Source organism: Ixodes scapularis, unplaced genomic scaffold (genome assembly GCF_016920785.2).
Source record: "Ixodes scapularis isolate PalLabHiFi unplaced genomic scaffold, ASM1692078v2 PGA_scaffold0__279_contigs__length_252992795, whole genome shotgun sequence".
Taxonomy (NCBI): domain Eukaryota; kingdom Metazoa; phylum Arthropoda; class Arachnida; order Ixodida; family Ixodidae; genus Ixodes; species Ixodes scapularis.
Genome location: NW_024609835.1, coordinates 100052694 through 100061942, shown reverse-complemented (window position 1 = coordinate 100061942; position 9249 = coordinate 100052694).

Sequence of the window (9249 nt, the reverse complement as noted above, 5' to 3'; positions counted from 1 at the left end):
TCACGGCTGGGATGCCTTTCAGAAAGGTCTCTATGGAACGCTAAAAAATAGCTGGCGCAGATTACACCCTAAACGGCAGACGGTTAAAACAAAAGTGTCATCGATGGGTATTGACGAATGTTAGCTTCTTAGCCTCTTCGTCCAGTGGCATCTGATTGCAAGCGTCGTGAAAACCTAACGTGCTCTACACGTCTCCGTCTTTGAGAGCAGCGAATATATTGCCGCGCGCGCAGCTGGCCAAGTAGGCAGCGCGCGCGTGGCCTAAGGATTATCGCGCTTGCCTCCCACGCGAAAAGGTGGGGTTCGAATCCTGGGAGTGACGTGTCTTTTGTTTATTCCTGCAATTTAGTGTTCTGGAGAATTCGAGAATCATGTTGCTTGTTCCAGGCCCGAATGTTCTACGCGTCGAAGTTTCTACGCCGATTATTCCAGAAGACCACTCATGTACATAAGGGGCTCCGCGTGGCGAGCCACAGTCAGTTTCGCCCCTGCGTTCGACTCTGCTGTTACGCCGACTTCGACGCCCGCGACGCTCTCTTATTATCTTTTGTACCCTTTTATTTTTGGCACAAGTTCGAAACATTAAACGTTTATTTCTTTCTGTTTATTATTATTTATTGGTCACCACCCGTGACATTTTGGTGGAGGTGCGGGGTACCTGCATGCACGTGCAGCGCTCCCCTCCGAGTTCCCGCAGTGCAAGTCCGGACCCAGCCTCCCGAGGACCGAGCGAAGACCAGATCGAGACCCGATCCAGTCGCCGCGCCCAAGGTCTACCCCCGGAAAACGGACTTCTGCCATCCCGGACCAGGCAGCCAACGAGGCCGACGATGGCCAACCAGTCGCAAGCCCCCGCCGCTTCTACCGTCATCTACATGCCCGTCGCACCGCGGACGGCTGCCCCCTTCCACGGTCAACTCTACGAAGACGTAGAAGACTGGCTCCTGCAGTACGACCGAGTGGCCCGCCACAACGAATGGACTGATGAGGAGCGCCTCCAGAACATCTACTTCTCACTGGAAGGAACGGCAAGGCAGTGGTACGAAAATCAGGAAGTCGCCTTGACCACGTGGGAAGTTTGTAAGAACGAATTGAAGAAAACATTTGTCAGTCAACGCCGACGTGAGCGCGCCGAAGACCTGCTTCGAGGGAGAAACCAGGGACCCAAGGAAAGCGTGACATCTTTCACTGAAGACGTCCTCCGCCTTTTCGCCCGCGCCGACCCGCAGGCCACAGATGAAAAGAAGCTGCGGGTACTCATGCGAGGTGTCCGGGATGACATTTTCGGCGGCCTTGTCCGTAACCCTCCGGCGACGGTGGAAAGCTTCATCTCGGAGGCAACCAACCTTGAAAGGGGGCTCCTCGCAAGGGCGAGCCATTACCAGCGGTATAATGGCGTCACCGTGATTTCACCATCTACCTGGAGCATCAGTTCCGTCAACCCTGACCCCACTGCGATCCGTGAGATGGTAAGAGACATTGTCCGCGAAGAGCTTAGGAAGTTGATGCCGGCAGCAGAACGACCAGCTGCGCTCTCACTCACCGAGCTCGTTAAAGAAGAAGTGCAGCGTGCCATTCAACCGGAGTCTCCTGTCGACATCGCTGAACCAGAAGAACCGGTGGTAACCTACGCTTCAGTAGCGCGACGACCACCACCAATACACGCCGCCACCACGACGAGACGCCCCAACGCCACACTACCTCCGACGACAAGAAGAGCGGGTCCCGTCCGTCCATCCGGAACAGCCCGCACCCAGAAAAACAGACGTGTGGAGGATGCCCGATCGACGCCCCCTGTGCTTCCACTGCGGGGAAGCAGACCACACTTACCGCCGATGCCCGTACCGACGACTCGGGTTGCGCGGGTTCCACCCGAACGACCCGCGGCCACGTTATGGTGAACGCCCTCGGGAAATCGACGAGTACCTGCGACGACTTCAGTCCCCTGAGCCAGCGTCCCGCCGAGAGTTCCGGTCACCGTCGCCACGACGTCCAGCCTCGCCGATGCACCGACCCCGACGTGAGAGCCTGTCGCCCCTCGCTCCACGCCGGGGAAACTAGGCGCGGCAACCCCTGGAGGTGGAGTTGCCGAAGACGACCGACGTAAAGAGCCTCCAAGAACGCCGGAGCGCTCCTACTCTCTCGACGCTACGCATCACAACGACGTCCCTGCATCGGTGTCCAACAACCTACACATCATTATCGACGGCCACGACGCATCGGCACTCGTGGACACCGGAGCAGACTACTCAGTCTTGAGTGGGAGGCTCTCTCGCCGCCTGCGAAAAGTGACAACGCCGTGAGAAGGCCCTCAAATACGAACCGCTGGTGGGCACCTCATCACACCAGTCGGGTGATGCACTGCTCGCGTCGAGATCCACGGTGAGACGTGCCCTGTGAAGTTCGTCGTTCTGCAAGACTGTTCCAGGGACGTTATCTTCGGAATGGATTTCCTCTGCGAGTATGGCGCCGTCATCGACCTCGGAGCAAACCGGTTAACGCTACGAAAACCTGTTTCACTACCGGAGGAACCCATAGCGACGTCGTCTGCGGTCCGAGTCCTCGCAAGCCACGTGAACTTACCGCCGCGGTCGAGTGTTTTCGTACCCGTCGGGATCACCGAAGCTTTCTGCAGCGAAGTTCTGCTCGAAGGAAGCCTCCAGTTGCTTCTTGGAAGAGGAATAGGCGTCGCAAGAGGAGTTGCTGAACTTCAGGATGGCCGCACTGTGGTCCTCGTGACGAACTTCCGAAATGAAGCGCAACACCTCACAAAAGGTAGAGCCGTGGGCCAGGTCGAGGAACTCCGAAACTCCGCCGCTATCGCCGCCATTACTGACCAATCCTCGCCACCTCAGCAAGACAGTACGTCGCCAGCGCAGCTCGACATTGACCCTAAGCTCCCGGGCCCAAAACGACGGCAGCTCAGTGACCTCCTCACCGAATACCGCGACTGCTTTGCCACGTCGTCAAAGGTGCGCCAAACCACCGTTGCGAAGCACCGCATCGTTACCGAGGACGACGCGCGGCCTGTGCATCGGTCACCGTACAGAGTCTCCGCTAAAGAAAGGGAAGTGATCCAGGAGCAAGTTCAAGAGATGCTGAACGACGACATAATCCAACCTTCAAGCAGTCCCTGGGCCTCTCCAGTCGTACTGGTTAAGAAGAAGGACGGAACACTTAGGTTCTGCGTGGACTACCGGCAACTGAACGCGGTGACGAAGAAAGACGTCTATCCACACCCCCGCATCGACGACACGTTAGACCGGCTGCGCCACTCCCGATACTTTTCATCGATGGACCTGAAGAGCGGCTACTGGCAGATCGAAGTCGACGAACGGGACCGAGAGAAGACAGCTTTCGTCACGCCGGATGGGCTGCACGAGTTCAAGGTGATGCCCTTCGGACTGTGCACGGCGCCAGCAACTTTCCAGCGTGTCATGGACACCGTACTGGCAGGACTGAAGTGGCAGAGCTGTCTCGTCTACTTCGACGACGTCGTAGTGTTTTCCAGCGACTTCGACGAGCACCTGCGACGACTACAAGCTGTTCTCCAAGCCATACGAACCGCCGGACTCACGCTGAAGCCGTCAAAGTGTCGGTTCGCCTATGACGAGCTGAAGTTCCTAGGTCACGTGGTCAGTAACGAAGGCGTTCGCCCCGACCCAGAGAAGACTCGCGCCGTCGCAGCGCTTCCAGCGCCGACGGACAAGAAGGCCATGCGAAGGTTCCTTGGGCTATGTGCCTACTATCGGCGCTTCGTTCGAGACTTCGCAAGGATTTCCGCACCGCTCACAAGCCTCACGAAGAACGCCGAGAAGTTCGAATGGGCCGAGGAGCAGCAGCAGGCATTTGACGAGCTGAAGCGACGACTGCAGGCGCCTCCTGTTCTTGGACATTTCGACCAGGATGCGGAAACCGAGATTCACACGGACGCAAGTAACGCAGGACTTGGCGCGGTACTGGTTCAAGTACAAGAGGGCACCGAGCGAGTCATCGCCTACGCAAGTCGGACATTGTCCAAGGCGGAGCGAAATTACTCCACGACTGAAAAAGAATGCCTTGCGGTCGTCTGGGCAATCACGAAGTTTCGTCCGTACTTATACGGAAGCTCGTTCCGCGTAGTCACGGACCACCATTCGCTCTGCTGGCTTGCGAACATCAAGGACCCGTCAGGACGCCTTGCGCGATGGAGTCTCCGACTACAAGAGTTCAACATGACCGTAGTCTACAAGTCGGGCCGCAAGCACAGCGACGCCGACTGCCTGTCCAGAGCTCCCGTCGAAACACCATCCGACAGCAGCGACGACGATGACGACGAGTGTTTCCTGGGCGCAGTGAACAGCGACGACATGGCCCGACGTCAACGAGACGATCCTGAGCTGCGTGCACAAATAGAGCACCTGGAAGGGCGTGGGAGTGCCATACCACGCGTTTTTTCACGAGCCCTGCCGACCTTCGCCATTATACAAGGAGTTCTCTACAAAGAGAACTTCGGCAACAACAACTCCACGTGGCTGCTGGTAATCCCGACCGACCTTCGAGAGGAGATCTTCCAAGCCTGCCACGACGACCCGACGTCCGGACACCTTGGTTACAGCCGGACACTGGACCGTATTCGTGAAAAGTATTACTGGCCCAAGCTCCCCAAAACCGTCCACCTCTACACACGATCATGCCATGAATGCCAGCGACGAAAGAAACCTCCAACGAGGCCGGCCGGACTCTTGCAGTCAATTCCTCCGCCAACGGCACCTTTCCAGCAGATCGGAATGGATCTACTTGGCCCTTTTCCGCCGTCGACGTCACGAAATAGCTGGATCATCGTCGCCACAGATTATCTCACGCGGTACGCCGAAACGAAAGCCCTTCCTTTCGGAACTGCTGTGGAAGTTGCCAAGTTTTTCATTGAATCCATTGTCCTCCGGCACGGCGCTCCCGAAGTCCTGATCTCAGACCGTGGATCCTCGTTCATGGCCCAGCTGACACAAGAAGTCCTTCGTCTCAGCCACACCAGCCATCGTCGCACCACGGCGTACCACCCTCAGATCAATGGGCTGACGGAAAGACTCAACAAGACCATCGCCGACATGATTTCCATGTACGTCGACGTGGAGCACAAGACATGGGACGAGGTGTTGCCGTATGTCACCTTTGCCTACAAGACGGCCGTACAAGAAACCACCGGAGTGACACCCTTTCAACTGGTGCATGGGCGTAAGGTAACGACAATGCTGGACGCTATGTTACCCCACGAACCGGCTGTCGACGCAAGCGACGACGCCCAGGTGGTTGCCCAAAGGGCAGAAGAAGTCCGTCAGCTCGCCAGACTCCGGATTCAAGCCCAACAACGTATCGACACTGGCCGCTACAACCTTCGTCGTCGGGACGTCCACTTCCAGCCCGGAGACAGGGTGTGGGTGTGGACACCGATTCGCCGCCGCGGTCTCAGCGAGAAACTCCTGAAACGTTACTTTGGACCTTACAAAGTGCTTCGTCGACTCGGGGACCTGAACTACGAGGTGATGCCCGACGGAACAAGAACATCATCACGCCGCCCACCACGACCGGAAGTCGTCCACGTCGTGCGACTGAAGCCGTACTACGCTAGATAGGACTGTGGACCTTATATGTTCCAAAGGACTCTTTAGTTTACCGTTATTTTTATTTGTTTTGTTCTTGGGTGGCATCGGGTCGATGCACTTTTTAAAGGGGGGAGTAATGCCGCGCGCGCAGCTGGCCCAGTAGGCAGCTCGCGCGTGGCCTAACGATTATCGCGCTTGCCTCCCACGCGAAAAGGTAGGGTTCGAGTTTTGGGAGTGACGTGTCTTTTGTTTATTCCTGCAATTTAGTGTTCTGGAGAATTCGAGAATCATGTTGCTTGTTCCAGGCCCGAATGTTCTACGCGTCGAAGTTTCTACGCCGATTATTCCAGAAGACCACTCACGTACATAAGAGGTTCCGCGTGGCGAGCCACAGTCAGTTTCGCCCCAGCGTTCGACTCTGCTGTTACGCCGACTTCGACGCCCGCGACGCTCTCTTATTATCTTTTGTACCCTTTTATTTTTGGCACAAGTTCGCCACATTAAACGTTTATTTCTTTCTGTTTATTATTATTTATTGGTCACCACCCGTGACAATATCACCAATCACAGATAACGGAAATTTCTCTGTAACGCATGCCGCGTTCACGGTTTACTTGTAATCACCGCAAATCCTGACTGACCCGTCCTTCTTCGCAGCCGGCACGATCGGCGTTGCCCACTCTGACTGTGCCACTGGAGAGAGGACGCCGTTTTTTACCATTCTGTCGAGCTCGTCATAAACCTTGTCCCTCATTGCATATGAAAGATATCTGTCATTGAAGAACTTCGAAACCGACCTCCCCCCCCCCTCTCTTGTCATGCACGTCATGCAGGTGAGCGAGTGGAAGCTCACACAGATTTAGCGTTGGCTCAAAAAACCTCTTCGTACTCGGTCAGGATGTTTTGCCGATCCTCCCCTTTGCCTTGGGTTTTCGAGTTGGACACACTGAGAAAAGCAGTCCCGAAGTTGTTTAGCGCTTGAATCAGGTCTCGGCCGAACAAATATGGTACTGCCCTGAGAAATGCGGTCATCGATGCCGTAGCAGTCTTGTCGGCATAGGAAACAAGAAGCGTGAGCTTACCAGCAATAGGCAGTGGCCCCCAAATAGCAAGACAACTTCAGCATTGACTTCTTGAATCTTGGCCATCTCTTTCTGTTTGTTGCAAACGTCCCATAATATTACGCTAACAGATGATCCCGTGTCGATCTCCATGGTGATGTCGAATCCGCCCCAAATGAACTTGCGCCTAACTGAACCGACGATTTTTTTCTCCTCGATCGGATTCTATTTCAGGGAAAGCGGCTCCGACGGAAATACGGTCGCCTTCCTCAAAAGTGTTCTCAGTTAGCGCAAAAGTACTCTGTTATTGCTTTCCCTTACAACGCCACATTTTTTAATGTGTCTCTTCTTTCCGCACTGAAAACACTTGGCATGCTTAAACGTACAGGCCATCTCGAAGTGTTCCTAGTTGCCGTACAGTTCGCACGCTAGCGATGGTCCACGCTCTTTCTTGCTGTACTGCCCGGAAGGTCCCTGTCGTGGCCTACCCACCAGCTTGTGCAATTCCGGCTCTGATTTCACGTCTGAAGGCTTCGTGAGCTTGACACCTTGTCTCGCGGCTTCCGCCGCCAGCACGGTGTTCTCCGTTTCCTGCAATGTTTACTTGATCCTAGCAAGAAGTGCCTTCTGAACGTTGACATTTCAAATTCCACACACTATCTTGTTTCTTAGTATGCGGTCTAACCTGCCGCCGAATTCCCATTTATCGTGGAGCCGAAGTTCTACGATAAACTGCTGAGATGACTCATCCTCGTTCTGAACCGTTGTGAAAAGTTTGAAGCCTTCAGCTATTTTGTTCGGTCTCGGTGCGTAAAATTTTACGAGAATTTCAATCGCGTGAGCGTAGGTTAACTCTTTAAATTTCCTTGGCGCCGAACGCCCGCTCAAGACATCGATTGCTCTTGAGCCCAGTGCCAACATGAGACGCGCTCTCTTCTTTACATCCTTCACAATGCTGTTTCCCTTAAAGTAGGACTCCAGTGCGGATAATATACAAAGTTCACTTATCTCTCGTTTCGTCGAAATGTGGAACTTGGTACGACATCTCGGCAGACTCGGAGTTTGCGTCCCGTTGCCTTCAAATGATGGTTCGGAACTTGTCGCCACTGCTAAACATTACTCGATATGTTGCTTAAGCTCTTTAATCTATGTACAACTAGTTACAGCAAGTGAAGTTCATTGTACCGACGGGACGTTGGCAGATCGCTGAAACCACCAAAGTTCGATATCGTTCACGCGTCCGCTCACGAGACTCTTTGTCGTCAACGTTAGTGCGCTCCCAAGCAGGCGGAAACAAGATGCTGTCTGAGATGCAGCAAGTGCCTGACCAGGTCAAACACGTTTTTAAAATCAAAATAAATAGCATCAAGTTTGTAAACAAACTTAATGCAAAGTTTGTTTGTAAGTCAGGTTTAGAAAAAAACACTTTGTAAACATGACCAAGTTTATTTTTACAGACTGTTGAGGTATAAAGCCATGTATATGCGTACTTGTGCACTAGAGAAAGAAGCTTCGTAAGATGATGGTGCATTTCCTTTCCGAATACTTTGTAAAGCGAAGAAATCAATGATATTGATAGATAGAAACTCATTAAAAAAGTATTTAACTTCTTATTCTACAAGTATAAAATTTATCTCCCCCATGTATTTATATATTGTACAAGAACACCTAATTTGAGACGCTAAACTTGATGACTTTTCAAATTTATTGTACGTCTAAACAAGGTTATAGAACTGCCGGATTAGATCCGTTCGGAGGCTATTCAGATTCGTCGTTTTGAACAAAACAAAAAATCGAGGTTGTGTCTTATTCCGGGGTTCGGAGCAACCAACACTACATAAAATTTAGGAACAGTTTACTATACATTGCGTTGTATCATTTCGTGAATCAATAAAATGCATATATCTAGTCAAAGATGGAAAGTAAAGAATGTTTTTTTTTTTAATTTCATCGCGTTTTTGGTAAATGTAGAGGATGTTTTTTGGAGTATATTTTTTGTAAAATATTCGACGTTTCACTATAAATGCCAATTGCTTTGTGCTTGTAGTTTATGAAAACTTAATTGATATTCGACTTTTCCAATTTTCTACATCTTAAATAAAAAGTCAGAAAAAGTAAAAAAAAAAAACACACAAATCAAAAGCGGCGAAACTCTTGCAATTCACGAAAATATTTAGTAGAAAATTCTTGGACCAGATTGCTTCGGCATATATAAGAACACTAATTCCACCTTTCCGTAGCCTGAATTTCGGCTAACATAATTACATGGTTTATGGCTTTTGGTGAGGCCCACAAATAGTCCAATACTGCTCAGTTGTCCTAAAAGAACGTTGAGGATAAATCCCCTTTGTCAGGCCTCGGAGATTAAGGTGGACGCCACATCAACCTTTTCTTAGGAACACCACTGGACCAGCGTTTGCAGAGACCGCAATATGCCCTGAGTGTTATATTTTTGTACTTCTTGACTCGAACATCGGAGATTTATAAGAAGCTTGATAAAACATTTTTGAATTTTTTCATTTTTCGTTAAAACTCCAAGCTCCGTTAAGCCGCAACCATTCTTGAGGCTGCCGAAATTCTGCAGGACATTTTTTTTTTCTTTCTAG